This window comes from Bos javanicus, chromosome 17, assembly GCF_032452875.1.
Source record: "Bos javanicus breed banteng chromosome 17, ARS-OSU_banteng_1.0, whole genome shotgun sequence".
In the NCBI taxonomy this organism is placed as follows: domain Eukaryota; kingdom Metazoa; phylum Chordata; class Mammalia; order Artiodactyla; family Bovidae; genus Bos; species Bos javanicus.
In genome coordinates, this window is record NC_083884.1 from 67,710,871 (window position 1) to 67,724,101 (window position 13,231).

The following is a 13,231-nucleotide window of genomic DNA, read 5'->3' on the forward strand; positions in this document are numbered from 1 at the left end:
TCAAACCTAAAGGAAATCAGTCCTGAAGATTCACTGGGAGGACTGATGCTGAAGCTGAAACTCCAATACTTTGGCCACCTGATGCAAAGAACTGACTCATTGTAAAAGACCCTGATGCTGGGAAAGATTGAAGGTGGGAGGAGAAGGGGATAACAGAGGATGAGATGGCTGGATGGCATCACTGACTCAATGGACATGAATCTGAGTAAACTCCGGGAGTTGGTGATGGACAGGGAGGCCTGGCGTGCTGCGGTCCATGGGATGGCAAAGAGTCGGACACGACTGAGCGACTGAACAACAACCACAGTGGGGTCAGAAAGGAATGTCGGGGCCGAGGAGAAAGCCGACCTGCTGGAGAAGCTGCCCCCTCCCACCCCCACCCTGAAGCCGTTAGCACGCTGCCTGCACCTGGGCTTCCACCTTGCAGAAGCACGGCCACTGTCTTCATTCCAACCAATCCTTCCCCTGGACCTGGCCATCAGCCATCGTTTTCTGAGCCCTGGCCCCCACTCCTGTCCACTGCCACAAAAAAAGCACCCACAGGACTGAGCCACCCACTGCAGCCACACACACACACACAAAAATCCACAGGACCCAGCCACCCACTGCACAGACAGGGAGACGGGCAGCGAAGGGAGCACTGGCCCAGAACCACCCTGAAAGTCTACGGCAGCCCTTTCGACCTGGATCATGGGTGGTTTTCTCTCAAAGGCAGCCTAGAACCCCAGACCCTCAAAGGGCATCCATTTTATTCAAGTCCATGCCCCTCCCCTACAGATGATGTTACAGATGATGACTACAGATGACAACCCAAAACCCAGAAAACTAAGATGACCTGCCTGGAATCACATTAGGACCACCATTCAGATTTTTTTGACACAACCCCGATGCTCTGGATGGTGCAGCGGGTGTTGGGAGTATAAATGAAGAATCGGTTAACCAAGAGTTAAGTCCTTCCTGTGCTTGGCCTTGCATCCTACGTACATTTAACTGATTTTAGTTCAGCTTGGTTAGGGTCAACATACCGAAACACAGTGGCCGCCCTTCCTCCCAAGGCAGGGGAGGTTTATAGGATGAGGGATTCCCCGCACCCCTGGCTTTGAGGTGTGTCTTCCGTAAGCTGTGATCTCACCTCCAGTATCACATGTCCCTCTGGGTGTGAGCACCAATGACTCTAGCTCTCTGTGACCCTCACAAACTTCTTCTTTATGTGGAGTCTGAACGAGGAAAACGTGTGATCTGTCTTCACACAGGAGGAAAAACTAGCCGTGCCGGATTTATTGAGAGATGGCAATGGGCTCCAACATGATGATTTCCCAAGGAACTTTCAAGGGCATCGAAACTATGCGTGATTTTCCCCTTGCATACTTGTCCTCTACATAAGATGCAATCCCATTGGCTCACTGGTAATGAGAAAAGAAACAAGAGAATTGGCATTTTTTTTTTCATCTCTACCAAGGTATAACCTACATAGCAATGCACACATTACAGGCACACAGCTCAACAAAGTTTCCCCTGGTGGGCATTCCCAGGTGACCAGCCCCAGAAGGCCCCCTCACACCCCCTGCTAGTCACTGTCCCCCGAGGGCGAGCACTTTCCTGACTTATCTCATCATAGATTACTTTTACCTATTTCTGTACTTTATGTATTGATGGAATCATATAGCATGCATTCTTCTTGGCTGAGCTGCTTTTGCTCTGCATGGTATCTGAGGTCTCTCTACATCCTGCGTTCAGTTCAGTCGCTCAGTCGTGTCTGACTCTTTGCGACCCCATGAATTGCAGCACACCAGGCCTCCCTGTCCATCACCAACTCCCGGAGTTCACCCGAACCCATGTCCATCGAGTCGGTGATGCCATCCAGCCATCTCATCCTCTGTCGACCCCTTCTCCTCCTGCCCCCAATCCCTCCCAGCGTCAGGGTCTTTTCCAATGAGTCAGCTCTTCGCATGAGGTGGCCAAAGTACTGGAGTTTCAGCTTTAGCATCAGTCGTTCCAAAGAACACCCAGGGCTGATCTCCTTCAGAATGGACTGGTTGGATCTCCTTGCAGTCCAAGGGACTCTGGAGAGTCCTCTCCAACACCACAGGTCAATGTATCAATTAGCTATTGCTGTGTAACAAAGCATCCCAAAGCTTAGTGTCTTAAAACAACAGCCACCTGACTAGCAAACGCTTCTGTTGGTTGATTTGGACTGGAATCTGCTGGGTTGTTCTTCTGGGCTGGGCTGGGCTGATCTCAGCTGGGTTCGCTCACATGTTCACTCATGTGTCTGCCATCTGCAGCCGGGGCTGGCAGGTCTAGGATGATGTCAGCTGGGAAAGAATATCTCTGCTCCACCCATCTCTCATCCTCCAAACCACTAGACTGGACTTTTCACGCGGTGACCACAGAACAAGGAGAAATGTGTAAGGCCCCTGGAAATCTGGGCTTGAAAGAAACACACATTCTGCCACACACTACTGGCCACAGCATATAAGAAGACCAGCCCCAAAGAGGGAGAAGAAACAGACTCTGCCTCTTAATGAAAGGGGCTGCCAAGAACTGAAGCTGTTTTTGCAGTCTACTGAAGCAGGCATTTGGTCATTTTCAGTTTTCAGCCGAGATAAATAATTCCATTGTGAACATTCTGTGCTTGTCTTCCGATGACCACAGGACTCATCCCGAGTGGGGATGTTCCTAGGGGTGAAGTTGCTGGGTTATGGAGAGAGCTTTCATTCAGCCTATATAACTATTTGTCCAGATGAACAGAAGCTGCTATGAGATTTATCTTCAGGAAATCTCTTAAAGGGGCATGTGCACATTCTGAAGCCCCTCCCACCTCCAGACAAGCCCCTTCCTTGTGCAAGAACTTGTGCAAGAATCCAGTCACCCTCTGGACTGGATTGACTAGTGCCCCCTCCTCAAAATTCAGGTCCACCCAGAACCTCAGAATGCAGCTGTACTTGGAAATAGAGTCTTTGCAGGTGTAACCTAGTTAAGACAAGGCTCTTATTTGGTAATTAGTGTCCTGAGAAGAGACAGGGGGTTGTTTTTTGGATACAGAGGCAGAGACACACCGAGGGAATGCCTGGTGACAAAGGAAGCAGAGATTGGAGTGATGGATCTATGAGCCAAGAAAGAAGGGTGCCAGCAACCACCAGAAGCTAGAAGAAATAAGGAAGGATTCTCCCCCTAGAGCCTTCAGAGGGAGCACAGCCCCGTGGGCACCTTGATGTCAAACTTCTAGCCTCCAGAATTATAAGAGAATAAATTTCTGTTGTTTGACATTCTCCAATTTGGGGTACTCAGCTACAGCATCCTTGGGAAACGAATATACATACCCTCCTCCCATCTTCTTCCTACTCTGTCTTCTGGTTCAGAGCAGGAACAAAGGACAAGTTCCCTTTTGCCCCTTGCACTTGACCTTTTCATGCTACTTGGTCCCCAGGGTCATCCATGTAAGCACGTTACTCGGAAGATTTATCCCAAAGCACGCACAGGGCACGGGTCCCGTGCAAACACTTGCTGCTGGTTTGATGTGATTTACTCACAGATTACCCTCCGATGGGGTTGGGGGTGGGGGCGGGCAGCACCCAGCCAATGAGCCTTTCTCATATATCAAAAAGGAAATCCTGAAGACATCCCTATAAACGCAGCAGGGAGGAGAACCTGCCGACGCCATAAAGTTACACGATGTGGTGGAGTCAGATGGGCCATCTGCTTCACTCTCCCATCCAGATGCGAGCAGCAGAGTGGCTCACTTCCAAGACTCCGTGCATACCCCAGACACCCCCTTTCCCCATCTTCTCTCTGCACCATCAGCAGCGGGGCAGCCCACAGGAGGGTCACATCTGGGTATTGAGAGGATCTGAATTATAAAGCCAAGCACGTTCAAACCTCAGCTGTGCCATGACAGTGCCATGAGTCCTGGTCTTGAGCCATGCCTTCTCTGAGTTTCAGCCATCCTGATTACAAAATAAGAGCCCTCCCCAAGTTTACAGAGCAGAGGGGAAACTTGAATGAGAAAGTGTCCTGCCCGGCTCCATACCGGGCCACCCTCCCCCTCCACTCAAATCCCTACTGATAGATGGTATTATCAGGACTCCTGGTTGCAAGTGACAGAAACTCAACTCATCGTAACTTAAGAAACAAGCAAATGAGAATAATTTGTTTTCTCACACACATCTGAAAATTTTCTGAAACTACACCTTCAGGTATGGTTGGACCCAGGGTTTCAACAATGCCAACAAGAACCTTCCTCTCTCTTCTTTCTTTTCTTTTTTCTCTATTTTCCAGTTTTATTGAGACATCATTGACATGTAACATTGTGTAAGTTGCTGTCTGTCTCTCAAGTCAACTTTCCTTTTGATTGACTTTGTTCTCAGGCCAACTCCCCTTGGGGTAGCTTAGCAAATCCAGCGGAAGAGAGAAAGATCTTTCCATATGCCCTGGACTGACATGAGAAAATTCTGATTAGCAACAAGGCTATGACGAGGTGGGAACAAATTCCCAGACTCGTGTAACAAGGTATTTGTGAGATATCCGCCATTGCTTTTTTCACCCTCGTCAATCTTTGCATCCTCTCAAAAGACAACATGTTTGACTACAGGCCCATGACTTGTGCTTACTTGACAAGGTTCCCATTGTCCTCCATGGGGTACCATCTCATTTCCCTCTGCCCCCAGCCCAGTTCCTACCCTGTCTTCCGGGACGACAATAACCACTTTTGCCTGAAGACTCTTCCATGTTGTCATTTGGGAATTTGGTGCCCTGGGTCCTTCAAGGCTTAGCCTACTGAAGCTCAAGAGCCAGGTTCTAGTAACTTAAGACAGACTTTTGAAATCAAAAAGCCACAGACTTGGGCTTCCTTGGTGTCTCAGTGGTTAAGAATCTGCCTGCCAATGAAAGAGACACAGGTTCGATCCCTTATCTGGTATGATCCCACAAGCCGTGGAGCGACTAAGCCTACAGGCCACAACTACCAAGCCTGTGCTCTGCGACAACAGAAGCCGCCACAGTGAGAAGCCTGTGCATCGCAACCGGAGAGCAGCCCCTCCTCCACAGCTAGAGAAAAGCCCACGCAGCAACAGAGACCCAGAACAGCTAAAAAATAATTTTTTTTAATTTTTTAAGCCACAAACTTAACTCTTTTATTTTTCTTTGCTGTTACATCCACGACTTAGGCAGAAAATACAGAATGCCCTGTGGCAGCCTGAAATACAGGAAGGATGGGTGAGGAGCAAGGGAGATACTGGTTAATGTATTGAAGCATCACCCTGACAGTCCCCATACAGAGCTGGAGCTCACCAAACTGCCTGCCCACCACCTCCTCTCAGGGAGGAGACCCCACCCCACCTGGGTTCATCTGAGTTTCTCTGCCCTCCAGTCAACGGAAATACCTCTTCCTCCATGATGCCCTTCTTGGTTTGCCCAAATAAGAATGGTTCCTCCACTTCCTTCCTTCTCTTGAGAGTCCCTTGGACTGCAAGGAGATAAAACCTAAATGAAGTCCACCCTGAATATTCATTGGAAGGACTGTTGCTGAAGCTGAATCTCCAATACTTTGGCCACCTGGTGCGAAGAGCTGACTCACTGGAAAAGACTCTGATGGGAAAGACTGAAAGCAAAAGGAGAAGCAGGCAGCAGAGGATGAGATGATGAGACAGAAACATCAATTCAATGGACATGAATTTGAGCAAACTCCAGGAATTAGTGGAGGACAAGGGAGCCTGGTGTGCTGCAGTCCATGGGGTCGCAAGGAGTCATACACAACTTAGCAACTGAGCAACAACAAACCATGTGTTAAGCAACCTGGCATTTACAAGTTCGTTTTATAGCGTGATGATAACATGCCATGTGAGATCTAAGTGTGTCTCGCTTCTTCTAAAAGATCCTGGGCTACTTGCCAGTAAGGGCCTGTTTTATTCTCTTGTATGTCCCTGACACCTGGAACCCAGGAGCCACCCTGTTTCCATAAGACAGAGGGAGTGACTTCCTTACTTACACCCAGAGCCACCAAATGAAAGTGAAAGTCCCCAGGAAGCAATCTAAGGAAAGACTTGGAACCATCAGAACTGTGCAGAGATGCAAAGGCCTGCCTCGTTAAGGGGTGAGCTCCCTGTCACTGCAGGCAGACAAGCAAAGCCAACTTGACAGAGACATTTGAAAGAGGATTCAAGTTTCAGATGGGCAGTCGGTTACCTAGAATCTGAGAAAGAGAACTGAACAGCTGAATGAGTGAATGATCTTTCATGTACCTTTCAGTTCAAGATCTGATATAAAATTCCAAGTCCTGCATGTCCAGGGAATCTGTCTGTCCCATTTTATCCACACTGCCAGAATGACAGAAGGCCAGGGCTCCAAGCTGAAATGGGGCAGACCCAGGGACAGACAGAGCTTCTGGGGCCTCTGGACCCCAGGTCAAAGTAACCCCAGAGACCCGGGCTTCTCCAAGAGGTGCTTACAGGAGCAGCTCTCACCCCTGCAGAGCAAGGGGAAATTGAACCCATTTGCTGGGGATGACCCCACACAGGGCTCTACTTGGAACCCAGCAGGCCTGGAAGTTTGGAGGCAGCCCTGGGGTCCCTCCAGGGTCCCCAGAGAAGTTTAGCCCCTAAGGCACCAGGACGCTTTGAGCACCTTCCCTGTGCTGGTTCCTTTCTGCAGGGGTCAGTCCAGGGAAGTGTCTGGGTGAGAGCCTGGTACACAGTAAGCATTAAATAAATGATTGCTGGCGAGAGCCTGGTACACAGTAAGCATTAAATAAATGATTGCTGGCGAGAGCCTGGTACACAGTAAGCATTAAATAAATGATTGCTGGCGAGAGCCTGGTACACAGTAAGCCTTAAATAAATGATTGCTGGCGAGAGCCTGGTACACAGTAAGCATTAAATAAATGATTGCTGGCGAGAGCCTGGTACACAGTAAGCGTTAAATAAATGACTGCTGGCATTACCTTTGTCACTCTCATGGTGACTCCATGCGTCTGCTCATCCCCCTGACATCTACTGCATGTCGCTGCATGACAATGAACAAGAGAGCCAGGTGGAGAGTTACAACAGACATCAGCCTTGCCTGGGCGGAGCTTCCGGTCTGGACGCCACCCAGGAAAGACACCAAGAGATGCTGCCAAGCGGTAGGTGCTGCATACAAGGTGCCAGAGCTACTAGCGAGAGCCCCGGGGGCTTGACCTGGCCTGTGGAGGGGAAGAGTCCTCTGCCTCGGTCTCTCTGATTTCTCAGTCTGCCCTGGGGTACACTTGAAGGGGGGACGTTCCCCTGCATGGACTCTTCATCCCGGTGGCTGCCCAGAACCAGCCTGAAGCTGGCAGTTACAGCCTGTTTCAGCATCCTTGGGCTGATCCTCCTCTCCCCCTGGCTGCTGCAGCCACCCTGGAGTCGAGGAACTTGCTGAACTAGAAGTCACCCCGGACAGGTGCAGCGGCTGCAGGTCAGGGGACAGAGTGAAAAGCAAGGCTGGTCTTGGTGCTTCCCGGATCTATAACCCAAGACAGAACTGCCCTTTCCCTGGGCCCCCGGAGGAAGTGGCACGGCCCCCGTGTGTCTGGCTGTGCCCGCCAAGAGCTGAATTTCTTCCTCGTGTACCTCTTTGCCCACCCCACGTGGCTGCCTTGGCCGGTTGGGGCCCTGGGTTCCCTGAAACGTCTCTCTCTCTCTATTCGCTGGTGCTCTGCAAAGCTTTCTGCATGATTGGTTGACTGTGACATTGCCCTTGACTTTGTAAGGGCCTTAGAATGAATGGGGGGCAGGCACCTGAAAGGGCTGGTCTGAAGGCTGAGAAGGGACAATCTTGTAAAGCTGGCATTCTTGGAAACCCCAGAAGGAAACCCCATGGAAGAGGCCAAAAGTGGCAAATCAGGACTTACCTGGCAGTCCCATGGTTAAGACTCTGAGTTTCCAAGGCAGGGTCATGGGTTCGACTTCTGGTCAAGGAATCTCCCATGCCGTGTGGCATGGCCAAAAAATAAAAATGTTTTTTAAAAAAGATTTTTTTTTTAAAGTGACAAATCTCTCACCTCCATCAGCTGCTTACTGGATTAAAAGTGGGCTGGCTATGTGCTGAACTGTGAGGAGCAAAAGCTAAGTGGACACGTATAAAATCCTGAAAAGGGGCCATCAGTGACTTTGCCTAAACATGGTCCACTCAGGGATTTAATAATTCAGTTTAGCTCTCAGGGAATAAAGTCTTCACCTTTGTATAACACACGAGTTTATTGCTCAGTTTTCACACATTTGAATTTCATATCATGCACGCCCATCTGTAGCATAAAATTGGGGGGTTGGAGGGAGGCCTGTCCTCAGCACAGGGCCTCCCCAGGGCTTGCTATAGGGCTGCCAAGAGCCCAGGGACCCTGGAGGACTGGGAGGAGCTATAATCCCGACAAGGGCCCAGCCATCAGCTCCCGGCTCATCGAATCTGGAGACCCCGAGTCCACCCCCAGGAACACAGGCCAGCCAACCTCGCCTTCCCATCTGCACGCAGCCCCAGGAGCAGGCGACAGGGGCGTCTGTCCTTCCGTGAGCCCCCGAGGAATGAGAGAAAGGGTGGAAAGCGTGTAAGGAGCCCGTGTGTCTTCCTCAGGAGGCCAAGGGCACCCGGGACGTGGAAATTAAAAAGGAGGAGGGGAGGCCCAGCATATTAACCTCCTTAATCTTTCATTTCTGACACAGATTGTGGTCCCTCATTTCAAAGAATTTCAAGCTAATGTCTGGAGGGCAGAAAAATCTATTTCCCAATATGCGGCTGCAGCTTTTTCACCAATCGACTGCCCTTCCTAGTACAATCAGCCGAGCATTGATTTTTTTTTTCTTACTCTCTCCCCCCTTCTCTCTCTCTTTTTTTTAATCCTAGAGCATCATCCAAAAATCTATCAATATGAACAACATCTTTGGGGAAAATACCGCAAGTCCCAAGTTGCTTCTCCATTAACCCCAGAGCTGCTGGCCTGAAACGGTGGGGTCACTCCTGGTAACCCCCAACACTGGGGATACATTTGTGCTTCTGAAAATGTTCATCTCCCCAAGGATGTGTGGATGTTGGAATCTTTAGTTTCCCTGTGTCTTACTGCTTAGCCCTAAAGCTACAAGTGGCGATTTCAATGTAAATTAATTGGCATTACATTAAAAAAATAGTTTATCAATCAAATGAGCCTCATTTCAATGGCTCAAAAGCCACATGTGGCTTGTGGCTACCCTATTGGATAGCACAGGCCTAGAATATTCCTAGAAAATTCTGCTTTAGAACTTCTCTAAAGAATCCAATAGTTTTGACTTTATGGACCATACAGCCTCTGTTGTAACCACTCACTTCCTGCCACCTTTGTAGCACAAAAGCAGCCATGGGCAATAAGTAAACAAATGGTTGTGCTGTGTTTCAATAAAACTTTATTTACAAAAAACAGGCAGTGGGCCAGACTTCGCTATCTCCCGGTTTAATGACTTCTTCAGAAAACTTAAGGGTCTCAGAAGGTTAGAATAATCTAAAACACTAGAAAGGGACATGTAGGAGCTGTCAGGGACTGGAACTATTTCTTATCTTGATTCAGGGAGTGGTTATATGGGGATAATGTAATATCTGTGTGTTTACTTGATTCAGATGGTGGTTATACCGAGACAATGTAATATCTGTGCATTTTACTGCACATGGGCTTCCCTGATAGTTCAGTTGGTAAAGAATCCACCTGCAATGCAGGAGACCCCAGTTCAATTCCTGGGTTGGGAAGATCTGCTGGAGAAGGGATAGGCTACCCACTCCAGTATTCTTGGGCTTCCCTTGTGGCTTAGTTGGTAAAGAATCTGCCTGCAATCTGGGAGACCTGGGTTCAATCCCTGGGTTGAGAAAATCCCCTGGAGAAGGGAAACACCTAACTCCAATATTTTGGCCTGGAGAATCCCGTGGACTGTATAGTCCATGTGGTTGCAAAGAACTGGACATAACTGAGCAACTTTCACTGTACTTCCTGTGCATAAATTGTCTCTCACTTTTAAAAATTGTTGAGAATGTTAGACTGTTTTAGGGAGATAGAAAGTCTTTGGGATATGAAGCAGGACTTGGAGCTGGAACCCCTGGGAGGAGGTCTGTGGGTGACAGGAGGATGAGGCTGGGCACAGGAGTCTCTGGGACCCCAAGTCCCACTTTGGCCAGGGAGGTTCTGTCTTCTGTATTATGATATAGGGTTTGTGAGTAAGAATGTGGCTATATAGAAGTTCTTTTTCAAGAGTTTGTTAACCACTGCCTTCTGGTTTTGGAGTCAGAATATTTTAGCTCAAAGCAAGCAGCAGAGTGGAGGGCTAAAAGCACAGACTCCAGAGGCAGAAGAAGGGTTCAAACCCCAGCTCCAGCTGTGTGACGTTAAGACAGTGGCTTCCCCTCTTTGTGCCTCAGTTTCCTCTTCTATAAAATGGGGTCAGTGATAGGACCCCCCCGCCCCGACCATCACCGGTTGTTATGAACATGCTTGAACAGCACTTGGAACCATACTAAGCATCTCACATTTGCTAAAGAAGAAGGTTAGAGTCTGTCTAGGACCACCTCCTCGCTGCTTAAAGATGCCCTTAACAAGCTCCACTGATGGAGAAGCCAGGCCGGGAGAAGGGGCATCCTGGCCAAGTCACAGCAAACACCCTTCTCTCCTGACTCCCAGGTCCCACCCACCCCCTGCCTGGCTGCTGCTCCACCACACGGGTCCCTGCAGCCGGTGCCAACCAAGACCAGCAGCTCAGCAGGAGACCCTGCCCCCAACCCAGGAACTGGCTCTGCATCAGGAGCCACTGATGTCCAACGTCCCCAGCTGAGCTGGGGAAGGAGAGGCCCCCTGGCCCTGACCTGGACCTGGCTGCCTGCAGCACCCCTGAGCCTGCCCGACTCTGTCTCCCAAGACTGGATCCTGCTCCCTGTTCCCCCACAGCCAGAGGAAGCCTCTCTCCAGGGCCTGTAGATGGCCTGAGGTTCTTTCCCCGCAAACATTCACCTGCCCATCCATCCATCCTGATGACTTCTCAGACCTGAGGATCCCTCATCCTCAATCACTCGCTTAACAACTATTTATAGAATACCTTTGCTGTTGTTGTTTAGCCGCTCAGTCGCGTCCAACTCTTTTGCAACCCCAGGGACTGTAGGCTGCCAGGCTCCTCTGTCCATGGGATTTCCCAGGCAAGAACACTGCCATTTCCTCCTCCAGGGGATCTTCCCCACCCAGGGATCAAACCTGCGTCTCCTGCTCCAGTAGACAGATTCTTCACCACCAAGCCGCCAGCGAAGCCCACAGAACTCCTGCTCCTGCTGCTGCTGAGTCACCTCAGTCGTGTATTACTCTGTGTGACCCCATAGACGGCAGCCCACCAGGCTGCCCTGTCCCTGGGATTCTCCAGGCAAGAACACTGGAGTGGGTTGCCATTTCCTTCTCCAGTGCATGAAAGTGAAAAGTGAAAGTGAAGTCCCTCAGTCGTGTCCTACTTAGCGGCCCCATGGACTGCAGCCTACCAGGCTCCTCTGTCCGTGAGATTTTCCAGGCAAGAGTACTGGAGTGGGGTGCCATAGAACTCCTGCCATGTGCCAATTTGGCTCCCCAGGATCACTGGGAAGAAGAGAAATGCAGGCTGCCCTCATGAAGTTTCCATCTAGTTGGAAACAAGAAATAAGCAAGCAGAGACCATTTCACCTGGAGATCAGTTCAGAGATGAAAATAATCCAGGCAGAAGGGGGATGGATGCAGTCAGAGAAGGCTTCCTGGCAGAGGTGATAATTACCCCGACATCCAGTGGAAGGGAAGGGAGCCAGACAGGCAGATCTAAGTGAGGGGCATTCCAGGCTGACGGAAAAGCACAGGAGAACGGTCAGTGCCCTCGGTAGGCCTCTTACCTGTCTGCTCAGCAGAAACCTTGCTTTGATCTGTAAATGAAGTACCATTTATTGACAGAGCCTGCTAGTCACCCTCTGCAGGCTACAACCACAGGGGTCTGGGTTCAAATCCTGCTTCAGCTGCTTCCCAGCTGAGTGATCTCAGACAAGGCCCCTCCCGGGCCAGGCCACAGCTTCCTCACTGGAAAATGGAGAGACTCGAGCATCTGCCAGGGGCTTAGAGTAAGGGTCAGAGTGAGGGTGCAAAGGGCTTAACACAGTGCCTGCCACGGGGTGAGTGCTGAGCCAACATGAGCCAAGACAGAAAATCCGTCACCCCTGACGCCAGGCGAGGCCTAATTATAGATGCCAGGGGTCACTTTCCAGGTCCCTGTGACTCAGGACCAGGGCCAAGGCAGCTCAGGACACCAACCCAAGGGAGGTTCTCCCTACGGTCACATGGTCTCTGCCCTCAGGCTGGCCCGCTCCCATTTACACACGGCTCTGCAGGACGTGGATGACAAGAGGCAGCGCAGAGCAGCTGACAGGGTAAGACGTGAAGAGCCCAGCTGCAAGGATGTGCCTGTTGCCCTGCCATCCACGGAGCCCGCTTCCCAGGGCTAAGTGTGGGTTCAGGGGCCCAGCACCCAGAAGCGGCTCTGTCAACCCCTACAGCCCACAGCTACGCACACAAATGGGACCGTAGCTGTCATTTGGATAAATTTTCCCTTGAGGCTTTCTTCTCGTTAATTCAACAAATAGATGCCGAGACTCTTGGTGTGTGTCTGGCTCCGGGTTAAGTGCTGGGTGGACAAAAATACCCATGACAGCCACCCAAGGGTTTACAGAGCCGATGAAAAGGGTCAGTGAGGTCGCAGGGGCATGTTTAACCTGCTCAAAGAACAAACTAGAGGTTCCGGAATGAACAATCTTTTCTCTTTGTTCTTCTGCTGGTTTGTTTGTTCAGCATCGTAGGAACCAGACGTCGTCCATCATGCCTTGGTGTCTGAAATCTGCTGGCAGGAGGGGGGAGGTGGAGGGTCTCTTTCCCCAGCCCCGAGAGTGACTGCATGACCCTGGCCTCCAAGATGACCATATTCACCTCAAGATCTGAGTTCAAGTCCTGAGTCTGCCCCTGCCTCACTGTGATACCTTGGGCAAGGCACATGGCCCTGTGTGTACCGCAACTTTCTCATCTGTGACAGAGGCGATGGTACTAATAAGAATATTCTGTATGGGCTGTTTAGGGGTGATTGTGATCACAACAGTGCTCTGTGTCTTGCAGGCTCCAGTAGGAATCAGAGCTCTCCTTACGGTCTGTCTAGGAGATGATGGTGATTCCAGTTCTAACATCACCCCATGTCGAGGAAGGGAGACACATCCCTAAACA

At 50.3% G+C, this 13,231-nt stretch overlaps 1 long non-coding RNA gene across 1 annotated transcript; it reads right to left on the reverse strand.

Moving 5' to 3' along the window:
- Window positions 1-5,016: 5,016 nt before the first annotated feature.
- LOC133229026 (uncharacterized) lies at window positions 5,017-7,210 on the reverse strand. Its single transcript, XR_009730453.1, has 3 exons — window positions 6,938-7,210; window positions 5,382-5,464; window positions 5,017-5,194 (listed from the first exon to the last, which is right to left on the reverse strand). It is a non-coding gene; the product is annotated as an uncharacterized LOC133229026 (long non-coding RNA).
- Window positions 7,211-13,231: the final 6,021 nt, after the last annotated feature.